This window comes from Kogia breviceps, chromosome 20, assembly GCF_026419965.1.
Source record: "Kogia breviceps isolate mKogBre1 chromosome 20, mKogBre1 haplotype 1, whole genome shotgun sequence".
Lineage (NCBI taxonomy): Eukaryota > Metazoa > Chordata > Mammalia > Artiodactyla > Physeteridae > Kogia > Kogia breviceps.
Window position 1 is genome coordinate 10,574,409 of NC_081329.1, and position 13,304 is coordinate 10,587,712.

At 40.9% G+C, this 13,304-nt stretch overlaps 1 protein-coding gene and 1 long non-coding RNA gene across 2 annotated transcripts in view; one reads left to right on the plus strand and one right to left on the minus strand.

The window, feature by feature from the left end:
- Window positions 1-13,304, plus strand: part of LOC131747617 (uncharacterized) — a 44,824-nt gene that overhangs the window by 915 nt on the left and 30,605 nt on the right. The gene's annotated exons all lie outside the window — the stretch shown is intronic.
- Window positions 11,168-13,304, minus strand: part of ZNF596 (zinc finger protein 596) — a 29,539-nt gene continuing 27,402 nt past the window's right edge. Inside the window, exon 8 of the mRNA XM_067022308.1 lies at window positions 11,168-12,164. The gene's annotated coding sequence lies outside the window, so the exon portion shown is untranslated. The remainder of the gene's footprint in view (window positions 12,165-13,304) is intronic.

Here is a 13,304-nt window from a genome sequence, read left to right on the forward strand (position 1 = left end):
AGTTAACATGTTGAAAACGATTTAGGTCGAAATCCCCTTTCGCGCCTGGAGACTCGTGTCCCGCGAGTGCTCTGGGCGTGACTCGGCCTTGGGTGGGGACCTCGCTGGGTCCAAGTGGGCCGTGGTGGGATCCCGAACAACGTGTGTGGTTCCTGCGCGTAGGATGGGCTATTCAGTTTAGCAAGGGCTGGAATTGTCTGTGCTGGTGATGGAAACCAGAGCGAACATGATTTCCATTTCTGCTCCCTGTTTACTAGCGACGCAACCCTGGTCTCAGTATCGGGGACTTCATGGGGCCAGGACCTGGGCTGCGAGGCTGAGGGGCTGAGGCATTGCTTTGCAAGAATAAAATGTACTGCGTGTGTAGATGTAAATTCTTTTCTCCTTACACTTCACTTGTTCAGTTTCACTTGTCTTGAGGTGATTTATGAATGCAAGACCTTTGGGACAAGCGTGGATGCTTATCATTAATTTCTAAATATATTGTAGTTTCACATTTTTCTTTTTCTGTATCACAGAGCTATCTGAAAGTTTTTAATTTAAAAAATGTGAGGTATTTTAATCTCTTTGTTTTCTATTTCTCAGTGTTTTATGTAAAGTTAGGATGAGGCTTACAAAAGAGTCAAGTGATATATATCTGCATGTGTAACTCATCCAGCCTCCCAATCACCTCCACCAAGTCTTCTGCATTTAGGTTTATACATAATATGTGCTTGGGAGTTTCCATATCGACTGTAGTGATTCCTCTTGGGTCCATATGGGATACATATCTCCCTAGGAGAAGCTGAGTCATGAGATGGGTACCTTATGAGTAAACCAGTCTTTACACCACATCTCTGAGTCTCTGTTTCCTTGGCTGGGGATTAGATCTAATGAAAGCTGAGAAGTTAAAAGAAGTGACATTGCATTGAAGAATAATTTCTTCAGTTTATGTTTTCATTGTCATTATTACTATTTAAAGAAGAGTTTCCAGGGATTCCTTAGAAAAACTACCTCACTAAAGAACTAGTCCCTTTTTTTAGGAGGAAATGCAGTCCTATGTAAGCAGTGTTTATTTTAATGGAGATTATTCCTAAACTACTCTCCTTGAGTTTATATACTATTTCAACATAATCATGTGAATTTTTATTTGTACATGGGCTGTTTTTGTGGGTGAATCTTGGAACATCACCTAAAAGATTGTATGAGTGATACATTATTTTTGCCCACCACCTCCAATGGTCCTCAAACTTTGCTGCACATGAACATTATCTGGAGAGTGTTAAGCCTTATGCCAACCTCACCAAAATATGTATCTATGGGGGTAGTACTCAGGCATCAGAAAAGCAGCCTTGGAGCATGCATGGCACAGACTTCTTCCTCTCCCCCTGATAGTCATCAGTCTAACCAACTTATCAATAAGGGTTGTTTCTTCTATGGAGAACGTTCTCTGTCTCCCTCCTCTATTACCCAGTACTGGTTTCCAGGCTAATTCCTACTCTTCATCAATCTGGTAATTTTTAGATAATTCTTCCTCAGACAGGCTTTTCTATGCCGTCTTCAACAAAATATAAAGTATCATCTAGTAACTCATACTTTAAGGTATACTTCGTATACTAATACAGTTTATAATTTAATAGTAATTTATTTAGGTTTTAAATATAATTTTCCAAAACAAACAATTCTTATGTCTATTGGAACTTTTACTACATTTGTAGTAAAAGTTGGTGTTTACTACACCAATCCTGGTGACTCCAAATTCCTCACTACTCAGTGGCTGCATCTGACAAACACATGACTAGGATATTGATACTGGTTTAAATACAGCTAACTCCCAGAAACTTTCATATATATCTGGAAATCCTGCCAACAAAAGTATCCTTCCAACTCCATAAGCACTTCAAACCTTATTCATCACACACACACACACTCAGATGCATACACACACACACACACACACACACACTCACTCACTCACTCACTCACTCACTTTTACTAGTCTCCACAGAAGGGATTGCCCCCTACTACGCTGATGAATTAGATCATTTGAGAAACTGCAAGTCAAACCTCAGATGACCGTCCGGAAATCTACAGTTATCCCTGCATTCATACCCATCCATTACTACTGCTCTCCTGTAAATTGAAGTATCCTCTCTACCCTGGGTCATTCCAATTTCTCCAATTAAGTCCTTGTCTTTCTTACTATCTTAGGAACTTTATGCTATTCCTTCTATATTAAATCTACTTTACTAGACATATGTCCTATTCTCCTTGATCTCTCTACTCAATATTAAACTATTAAGATTCTTCCACTTTGAAACAAAATCTTCATCTGAACCTATCTTCTCTCTAGTTTCTGCTCTGCTTTTCCTTCCCAATCAAACTGAAAGTTGAAAATGTTGTTACCATTTCCTTACATTTCCTCATGCTTTGACTTACTAAAATCACCAACGATAACCCAATAAATTTATCTTGCTGGCACCATGCATGTTTCACATCTAACAGATGTGTCTCGAGCTTTCTGAAACCATGTTCGTGTCATTTGTTAGATAGGTGAATTTCTTGGTCATCCTGGGCTGCTATAACAAAATACCACAGACTTGGTAGCTTAAATAACACACATTTATTTTTCATAGTTCTGGAGGCTGAAAAGTACAAGGTCATGGTGTCAGCAGATTTGGTTCCTGGTGATGGACCTGTTCTTGGTTTGCAGAAGGCTGCCTTCTCACTGTGTCTTGACATGGTAGAAAGAAAGAGCTGTGGTCCATTATGGAAAAACCCAAACAAACTTTTTGGCCAACCCAATATTTGAAAGTATTAGTGAACTTGAAATTTTCACCAAAATTAAATGTGTTTCATGGAAAAATGATATATCACAAAAAAGTAGATTTAACACACCTCCTTGTACCTAAAGTTCAGAAAATAAGAACAACAGAAATTATATTAAACATTACTTTCTGCTTAGAGATTTAAACATATTTGCTTAATTAATCCTCATAAAAACTCTGCTGATTTTGGTTTATTTACTATTATCGACCGAATGTCCGTGTCTCCCCCTGCCCTCCCCCAAGCAAATTCATATGTTGAAGCCCTAACCCCCAATATAATGGTATTTGGAGGTGGGGCCTATAGGAGGTAATTAGGTGTAGATGAGGTCATGAGAGTGGGTCTCCTATGAAGGGATTGGTGTCATTGTAAAAAAAAAGGACCAATGAAGTTTTCACTCACAGCTGCACACTGACCCAAGATGACTTAAGTCATGCTGGAGTGAAACATTTTAAATGTAATGAATGTGGGAAACACTTTAGCCAAAACTCTCATCTTCATTTCCACAAAATAACTCACACAGGAGAGAATCCATATGTCTGTAATCAGTGTGGAAGGGCCTTCAGTCATTCTTTATCTTTAAATAGATACAGGAGAATTCATACTGGAGAGAAGCCATATGAATGTCATCTATGTGGGAAAGCCTTTGTTCACAGCACTTGCCTTAGGTGACATGAGAGAACTCACTCTAGAGAGAAGCCATTTGGATGCCATCTCTGTGGGAAAGTCTTTATTCAAAGCTGTTGTCTTAGAGAATATGAAAGAACTTATACTGGAGAAAAATCATTTGGATGTCATTTGTGTGAGAAAGCCTTTGTTACAAGCTCTTGCTTTAGAAGACATGAGAGAACTCACTCTGTAAATGTTATGAACGCGGAAGAGTCTTCAGCCACAGGTCTAAACTGAAACAAATCAGAATGCTACATGGGAGAAATTCTATGACTATATTCATTATGGAAATACCTTCATTTCTAATTTATCCTTAAACAACATGAGTGAACTCCACTTGGAGGAGCCCTATATTTATAATCAAGGTGGAAGAGGACTTAAGCTGATTTCTAGTTGTAGGTTGCACAAAACTCACTATGAATAATATTCTAATTTCCCTAAAATGGGAAATTAAACAGGAAACTCTTTACCAAGAGGAGTGCATGCTAGTGCTAGCAGGCTCTCCTGCTTCTCTCTGGTCTCCTGGTTCTGCCTGGCAGTATTTCAGGCCCAGAAAGGCTGCCCTGGTGTGGGTGTCCACGTGGACATGGGCCCAGGTGGACCCAATGACACCAAGTCCTTTTCAGCTCATGGTAAATTTAGAGCCAGGTGTTTACACACTAACTCGTCGGCAACGTATATGATTTTATGTTTCCAGTTTATTTTATGGGACACTATGGGTCAAAATACAAAGAGAGTTAAGTCCTACCTATTATGATTGTTTCATTAAGGGAAAAAGTCAAACATTTTTGGAGCCAATTAAAGTAAGCAACACGGTAAAAATGTTCTGCATTTCCTGACCAACTGTTTCCTTGCTTTAATTCAGCCATAAGAAAGAAGGAAGCCTCGCCATTTGTGACCACATGGATGGTTCTTTAGTGCATTATTCTAAGTGAAATAAGTCGGACAGAGGAAGGTCTCACTTACATGAGGGATCTTTTAAAAATTTAGCTCATAGGGACTTCCGTGGTGGTGCAGTGGTTGGGAATCTGCCTGCCAATGCAGGGGACGTGGGTTCAAGCCCTGGTCCAGGAGGATCCCACATGCCATGGAACAGCTAAGCCCGTGCACCACAACTAATGAGCCTGTGCTCTACAGCCCTCAAGCCACAACTACTGAGCCCAAGTGCCACAACTACTGAAGCCTGTGTGCCTAGAGCCCATACTCTGCAACGAGAAGCCACCGCAATGAGAAGCCTGTGCACCACAAGGAAGAGTAGCTCCCGCTTGCCGCAACTAGAGAAAGCCTGCATGCAGCAACAAAGACCCAACGCAGCCATAAATAAATAAATAAATAAATACATTTAGCTCACAGATACCGAGAATAGTTGCAGTTGCCAGAGGTGGGGAGTGTGGGGTGCACAAAATGGGTGAAGGGGTTCAAAAGCTACAAACTGTCAGTTATAAAGTAAATAAGTCACGGGGATGTCATGCACAGCACGGTGACTATAGTTATTAAAACTGTGCTGCATCTTTGAAAGTTGCTAAGAGAGTAAGTCTTAAAAGTTCTCATCACAAGAAACAAATCTGTGTAACTGTGTGGTGATGGATGTAAACTAGATTTATAGTGATCAGTTCACAAGATATACAAACACTGAATCATTATGTCGTACACCTGAAACTAATATCGTGTTCTATGTCTGTTATACCTCAACAAAAAACAAAAAGTAAAGTTGTGGCAGCATCCTCTGAAGTCTGCTTCTTAGTTTTAACTCTAGAGAGATTTGAGGCCTGCATATGCTAAGGGCCCCGCAGGGGACCTGACACCCCCGGTCAGAGACTCCACTTAAAAAAAAATAATAAAGTGCCATTATTGCTCTCAAAACTTAAAATCAAATTAAAATTCACTGTATCTTAATATTAAAATGATGTGGTCAGTCCTGAAGGTTTTGGTTACCTGGAGAGTAAACAACCCCAGAATCGTGGGTCAGGCGAAGGGTCATATTAAAAATCTCCCACTGGCCTTTGCCACAAAATGCAGAGCTCTCTCAGAATGAGGAGGTGGAAGATCACCGCGGATGTGAAGAGGGCTCAACTTTCAGAAAGCCTTGAATCATACGAGAGGGGTATGCATATTCTAATTCTCACAATCACAAGGCACTACCCCTTTCTGATCCATTTAAAAAGATTTCTCCCGAAATTTCCACTCTTTATATCAAATTACATCATCTCATACAGACCTGGGAGAAAGACAGCTGACAGTAGTCTCATTTCAAAGTGTGATAAGTTACGGTTTTGGTATAAATAATGTATGGACTTAAAATAACGTGAGCATTAGAAGACATACACTCTGCAACCGTCTGATATTTTTAAAGTATGTTACAGTTGTGGGGGAACTAACCACTGAATATTAACAGAAGCCCGGGGGTGGACGCCCCACTTCCCTTTCTCTCATGGCCAGGCTTGCAGGGCCCGCACCCTCATCCCCCCGGAAGGGCCTGACAATTCGCATATTCCCGTCACGAGTGTCCACGTGTTTCCCTCTCTCTGAATCTGTGTAGGGGTTCCTCCCTCAAAACAAGCCTGAATCCATAGCAAACACCACAGCATTCTATGACTATCCATCCAAACTCTCAACGACGGTTGTTCTTGGGTTTTGTTTTTGAAGAGTCAGTCCTGCTGAAATACTACCTGAGAAAGTAGAGAATAAACCACGTGGGATCACCCAGGAAATCAAGGGGCTCTGCTGCAGTTTAAGGAAGTCGTCGGGGAGACATGCCCACAGCCCCTTCAGCCCTTGGCGTGGACAGGGAGCGTTCTCCTCAGGGCAACGCCGTCCCATGTCGTCCGGAAGTTGGCAGTACGCTCTGGTGAGTCATCGGAGAAGGAAAAGCTTTCCTCACTGAGGATGCCGTGCTGTCAGCAGGCGGAATGCGCATGTGCGCCAGGAGGGTCCCCACAGGAGGGTTCGCACCGCCTGCAGTCTGAGGGGCCAGGGGGCAGTAGAAGACACGCGGAGCTTGCTGTTCGGTGCTTCCTGGCACCCTCTCCTAGTCTCTGTCTGAGTAACTGAAATCCAGTGTTGGATTATTCAAGGCCACGATTTTGAAAGTTAACACCAAATGGAGCCTACCACACCATGCTTTGATTGGAATGGACGGAGATAACAAGAAGCAAAGTATGTCAGCTGCATTCCCATACACTAACACTTAATGATTGGAATTGGAAAGAAAAACAATGCAATTTTCAATGCACCCCCCCCCCCGAATAATCCTCAAGTATAGCTCCAACAAAATATGTACAAGTCTGTGTGTAGAAAAAAAAATTGTTGAAAAAAAACAAAGAAAATGTAAATCAGGGGAGAGGTATCCTTTGATCATGATTGAAAGACACAATATTGTTATGATGTTCATTCTTCCCAACTTGATCTATAAATTCGGTGCAATCCCAATACAAATCAAGCTATTTTGAAGCTATCAGCTAATTCTATTAAAACTTGGAGTAGACTAGGTAATATTGAAGAACAAAGTTGATGAACCACACTTCCTAATCCAAACTTTATTATAAATCTTCAGTAAACAAGAGTGCCTGACATTGGAGAAATAATAGATAGATAAAAAGAAGAGAACAGAGAGTGTACAAACAGACCCAGGAAAATACAGTCGATGATCATAGTAAAAGAAGAAAAGGCAACTCAATGGGAAATACAGTCAACAAAAGATGATGGCACAAATGGATGACCATATGCAATGAAATGAACAAAGACACAAGACTTACATGTATGTTCACTCAAAATAGTTCATATACTTAAATGTAAAATTTAAAACAAAAAGTGACATAAGAAAACAAAATATACATGAATTTTAATAAACATTAATTAGCTTAATGTACAAAATCAAAACAACAATCTATGAGGAAAAAAATTGATAATATGGACCTTATTAAATTAAAATTTTTCATTCTACCAAAGAAACAATTCAAGCAATGAAAACACAAGTCCCAGACTGGGAGAAAATATTAGCAAAACATAAATGTTTAGGACTTGTACCCAAAATATACAAGGAACTTGTAAAACTCAACATAGAGAAAACAAACTACCCAATTAAAAAATGCTTGAGTATCTGAACAGAAAGGTCATCATGCAAGATATACAGATAGGAAACAAACATACAGAAACATGCTCAATATTACTTCTCATTAGGAAACAGCCAATTAAAAGAGCAATGAGATACCCTGCACACTTATTACACAATAGCTAACACTGAAAAAACTGATAATGTGAGTCACAAAGGAGGATGGGGAACACCAGGAAATTTGATTCATTGCTGGTGGGAATGCATAATGTACAGCCACTATGGAAGACATTTTGGTAGGTTCCTAGAAATGTAAGCATGGTCTCAGTATACGATGCATCATTTGTGTCCCTGTATATTTGCCCAACTGTTCTGAAAATTTGTGTCCACAGAATAAACAGCTTGCAATATATTCAGCAGCTTTATGCACAATGACCAAAATCTGTGAGGACCCAAGATGCCCTTCAGTAGGCAAACGTATAACCAAACTACGGCACAGTGTGTAGAGATACTTGAGGACAGACATGGAAAGCAAGCAGAGGGGGTTGGAGACATGGGAAGCCTGGATAGATGGGCTATGGCAAGACATATTTCCCTCCACACCACACTGGTCACGCAGTTGGCTTAAGCTCCTCCTAGTGCCCAACTTCCCCTTACCACTTACCCCCTTTACCATGTGAAAGAAAATCCTTTTTTTGTTTGACTTTGAGATGCTTGCTGATCTCTGCAATCAGATAGTTCTCTCTCTCTAAAGAATAATAGCTTTTCTTTCTTCCCTTTTTTTGGGCTGTGCAGCACAGCTTGCGAGATCTTAGTTCCCCAACCAGTGATTGAACCTGAGGAGCCATGACAGTGAAAGTGAGGGGTCCTAACCACTGGACCACCATGGAATTCCTGCAATAACCTTTCTTTCTAATTAAAGTCTCTCCCTATATAAGTCTGGATTTGATTTTACTTGACAATAATCAGAATGGTATAAATATAAATAATTATAATACTGAGGTAAATGATATCAGTCTATATATATTCATGATTGTTTTAAGTTGCTGATCTCTTAATTCCAAATGCATTTTTAAAATCCTTCATATAGGGGCTTCCCTGGTGGCACAGTGGTTGAGAATCCGCCTGCCGATGCAGGGGACGCGGGTTTGTGCCCCGGTCCGGGAGGATCCCACGTGCCGCGGAGCGGCTGGGCCCGTGAGTCATGGCTGCTGAGCCTGCGCGTCCGGAGCCTGTGCTCCGCAACGGGAGAGACCACAACAGTGAGAGGCCCACATACCACCAAAAAAATAAAAAATCCTTCATATATACTCTCCTCCCCTCACAATTACAGTTTTTGATATCATATACCTCCTGAAACAAAGGAAACAAAAGCAAAAGTAAACAAATGGGATCTAAGTAAATGTAAAAGCTTTTGCAAGCCAAGGAAACCATCGACAAAATGAAAGACAACCTACTGAGTGGGAGAAAACATTTGCAAATAACATGTCTGATAAGGGGTTAATATTCAACATATATGAACAGCTCATGCAACTCAACATCAAACAAATACCCAACTTGATTAAAAAGTGGGCAGAAGACCTGAATAGACATTTTTCCAAAGAAGACATACAGATAGCCATCAGGCCCAAGAAAAGCTGCTCAACATCGCTAATCATCAGGGAAATGCAAATCAAAACCACAATGAGATGTCACCTCACACCTGTCAAAATGGTTTTCATCTAAAGGAACACAAATAACAAATGTTGGCGAGGATGTGGAGAAAAGGGAACCCTAGTACACTGTTGGTAGGAATGTAAATTTGTGCAGCCACTATGGAAAACAGTATGGCAGTTTCTCAAAACACTAAAAATACAACTACCATATGACCTGGCAATTCCACTCTAGTGTATATGTCCAAAAAAACCAAAAACACTAATTTGAAAAGATACATGCACACTAATGTTCATAGCAGCACTATTTACAATAGCCAAGATATGGAAGCAACCTCAGTGTCCATCAACAGATGAATGGATAAATAAGATGTGGTACATATATGCAATGGAATAAAACTCAGCCATAAAAAAGAATGAAATAGTGCAGTTTGCAGCTACATGGATGGACCTAGAGATTATCATACTAAGTGAAGTAAGTCAGGTAGCAAAAGACAAATATTATATGATATCACTTATATGTGGAATCTAAAAAATAATACAGATAAATTTATTTACAAAACAGAAACACCCTCAGACATAGAAAACAAACTTATGGTTACCAAAGGGGAAAGGGGGAGTGATAAATTAGGAGTATGGGATTAAATTAGGAGTAGAGGACCCACACCACTATAGTATATGTAAAATAGATAAACAACAAGGATTTACTGTATAGCACAGGGAACTATATTCAATATCTTGTAATGACCTATAATGGAAAAGAATGTGAACCTGTACACCTGAAACTAACACAATATTGTAAATCAAGTATAGTTAAATTAAGAAAAAAAATTTTAAAGAAGAGAAAAGAGAAGATACTCCCTACACAGTCATCAGAGACTTATCCCCAAAGATTGGATAGGGAGTTGTAATGTTTGTGCAGATCCTGGGAGGATTGCTATGGGAAATCAAACCTAAAGTGCCTTTGGCTGGGTGTTTTGGGAACAGGAGATCAAAAATGGCTTATAGTCCTAGGAGGTCTGAGAAAGTGGTGCGATTATCCCCTGGAGCCAGATTCCCTTTGTTCACTCTCAGCACTGGTTGGACAGCCTCAGTGGAGAGAATGTCCCACATATATGTCTCAGGGTGGACTAGAGGATTCTATGTGCCCAGGGGGTGTCCAGTCACCTAACCTCCCTCTGCTTCCACAGGGTCAGGGTCCAAGACAGAGGAGGAAGAGAATTGAGGGGAACAGTTTGCACAAGATGGAGCACTGAGAGCTGTGGTGGGCATTTACCTAGGGTCTGGGTGGTTTAGGTGGGACTCACAAGTTCGTCTGAACTAGGAGAGAGGATGAAAGGGGAGGGGTCACCAGTACAAGCATCAAGAAGGCAAAGCTGAGGAAGGACAGAGAAGCCATGGGACCCCAGTTTTCCAATTTCCAGACCCACATCTCATAAACATCAGTCCTTCACGAGGATGTGGCCCTAATCACTGAGAACATGCAGTGTGCTCTAAGAGAAAGAAGGGGAGGGCTTTCCTTGCCTATGGTCACAAGGAAGACGACTATGACTATTCTTGCTAATGAGTAATATATAAACACCTCCATTTGAGAGATAAAAGTGTGGAAAACACGGAGGTTTATATGCTCATTAGCCCACAGTGATCAGAAGTTCAGTTCACTCCATGATTCCAAATCATGATTGCAAATCCAAGTCAAACCTCTGCATACACTCATCCTGAATCATTCTGCCTCCCTCCACCACGTGGGTTCTCCAGCAATATCACTCCCTCAACTCTGACTTTTAGATGGAAAACTATTTTATTATCCCTTTACACAAACACAGCTAAATTACATGAACACACCATAATTACACAGCTAATAAACCTACTCAGGACTGTTCTTCCCTGGGACACACTCTGTTCACCTTGATTGAACTTACAAGACAAAAAGTTAAATGCCTCAAAATGATGGAGAACAAAAAGATAAGACCATTTAGGAGGGTTTTTTGAAAATAAGATTCTTCATTTATTCACTCATATATAATTGGATTTCATTTTAGTTCAGTTGTATAAGTTGTAGTTTTTCATAAAACCTTGGTCCAAATGCCAGTTGGGATTTAGGAGAAGAAAGTTATATCTCTTAGGAAAAGTAACCATTATCTTTTCCCTAATCTTCAACAGACACAATACAACATGTATAGCTGCTGCAACATGGTACACATCCCATGTACTGGAAAAATGCTAAGATATAATTACACTTCTGAACACTTGGTCAAGGCTTTACATGCTATTATCTCCCTAAGTTTCTAAAACATTATAAATTGTTTGCCATCATCTGCAACATGACAGGAAGTTTTAGGAAATCTTTGTGCATGATTTTAATTCCTAATCCCTGGCTATTTAGACACGATGACAAAATATCAAAATCACTAAAAATGATGGGACACTTGAAATCAAACAAGGGATCCTGGCTCAATTAATGTCCTGGGATGAAGGCTGTGTGCCATCCATGGGCCTGCGGCAGTAGGGGCAGGTGAAGGACCTGGTCAACCACTCATTGATGCAGTTCAGGTGATAGAAGTGCTTGCAGGGCAGAGATCTGATGGAGTCCCCCCACACAAACTCCAAGCAACAAATCACACACTCCTCCTGGATCTTTTCTTCAAATCCATCTGTTCCATACACTCCTTGAGGCAGGTGCTCTTTAAGGCTGATTCTTTGAGCTAACCTCACTTGTTCCTCTTCCGTCAGCTGTGCTGCTTGGTGAAGCAGGCTGGGTGTTGGAAGATAGATGGGATATGGAACTTGTTCCGGGTGTGGTTCCTGACCCCTGCGTCTCCTCCTGCCTGGGCCCACCCAGTGGGATGGAGACTCAGGAACAGAGCTGTCATCCAAGATGCTGGATTTGAGGCAGTTCCCCATCTTTCAGGCCTGGGTGTGAGATCTGTACACCCTTCTGATGGTCCTCTCTGTAGGAGTTTCAACACATCTCCTTGTTCCTAGGTCTAGAGAAAAAAAAAAGAAAAGTTTTATTAAATGAGATCCCTGCTTGCAGAGTTCCATAGAGAGGCTTCATGGAGCCTCACAATAACCCTGCTGATTTTGAATCCTTTACTGAGGGAACCAATGTTGTGAACAGGGGTTTACAGAGCTTTAGTAACGTAACAAAATTGCACGGCTTGGAAATGGGTCATTTGGCCTTTCAATTTTGGTCTGTTTCCCAAACTCAAATTGCTCAGCAGGATTGTCGTGAGGAGTTCACGCCACACCTAGGTTTCACCAGGAATCATCACCTCTCAGGGAAGGACTCAGAGGCCCCACCCTGGAATCCCAGCCTCTCCCCTTTCAGCTCATCTCACAGAATCACTCCCCACCCAGGTTCTCCTACCAACTGGGAACTTGCCGTCCACCGATCCACTTTGTGTTCAGCCTGACCTTCCTCGCTGTACCTGCCTGTTTAATCCACATTTACTCACTTCAGTAGAAAGACCAGGGATTCTCATGTCTGTCCGAGCTTTTACCACCTCTGCTGATCAAGACATTGATCCAGGGATTATGGAATCCTGACCTACCAACTCTAATTGCATAATCATGTGCTACTAAAATGAAATATGTCTTAGGACATTACCTTCCCTACCAAAATGAAGATATAAATCATACTCCTCTGTTTGGCATTGTTAATTAATGGTTCTACCAGACATTTAGGGGTTGATCTTTCACATGCCCTCAGAGAACCACACAAATACAATTAGGTATTGCTCTCATCCCTACACGGAGACCTATTAGCATTCTTCATCCACACATACACTCTCACACCATACACAGTTTCTTTCGGTCTTGGTTTAAATGTTAACTCCTCAAAGATCCCTTTTCTAAATCTCAACCGCAGTTAGCCTTCCTCTTTCCCTCTCCTTTGTGTTAAATATAATTCTACTATTCATTTAGGCAACTCATTTATTTATTTACTGTGCTCTCCACTGGTATAACTGCAAAAAAATATTACCTGAATTCTAAGGTTAGGTACAATTCCCTGTGACCACGACGTAGAAATTATTAATCTAGAAAACTTCCATGTCCATAACAACTGAACCAACCCTCAAGGGGCCTACCCCAAATTCTTGTAGACAGATTATGTGATCATTTTT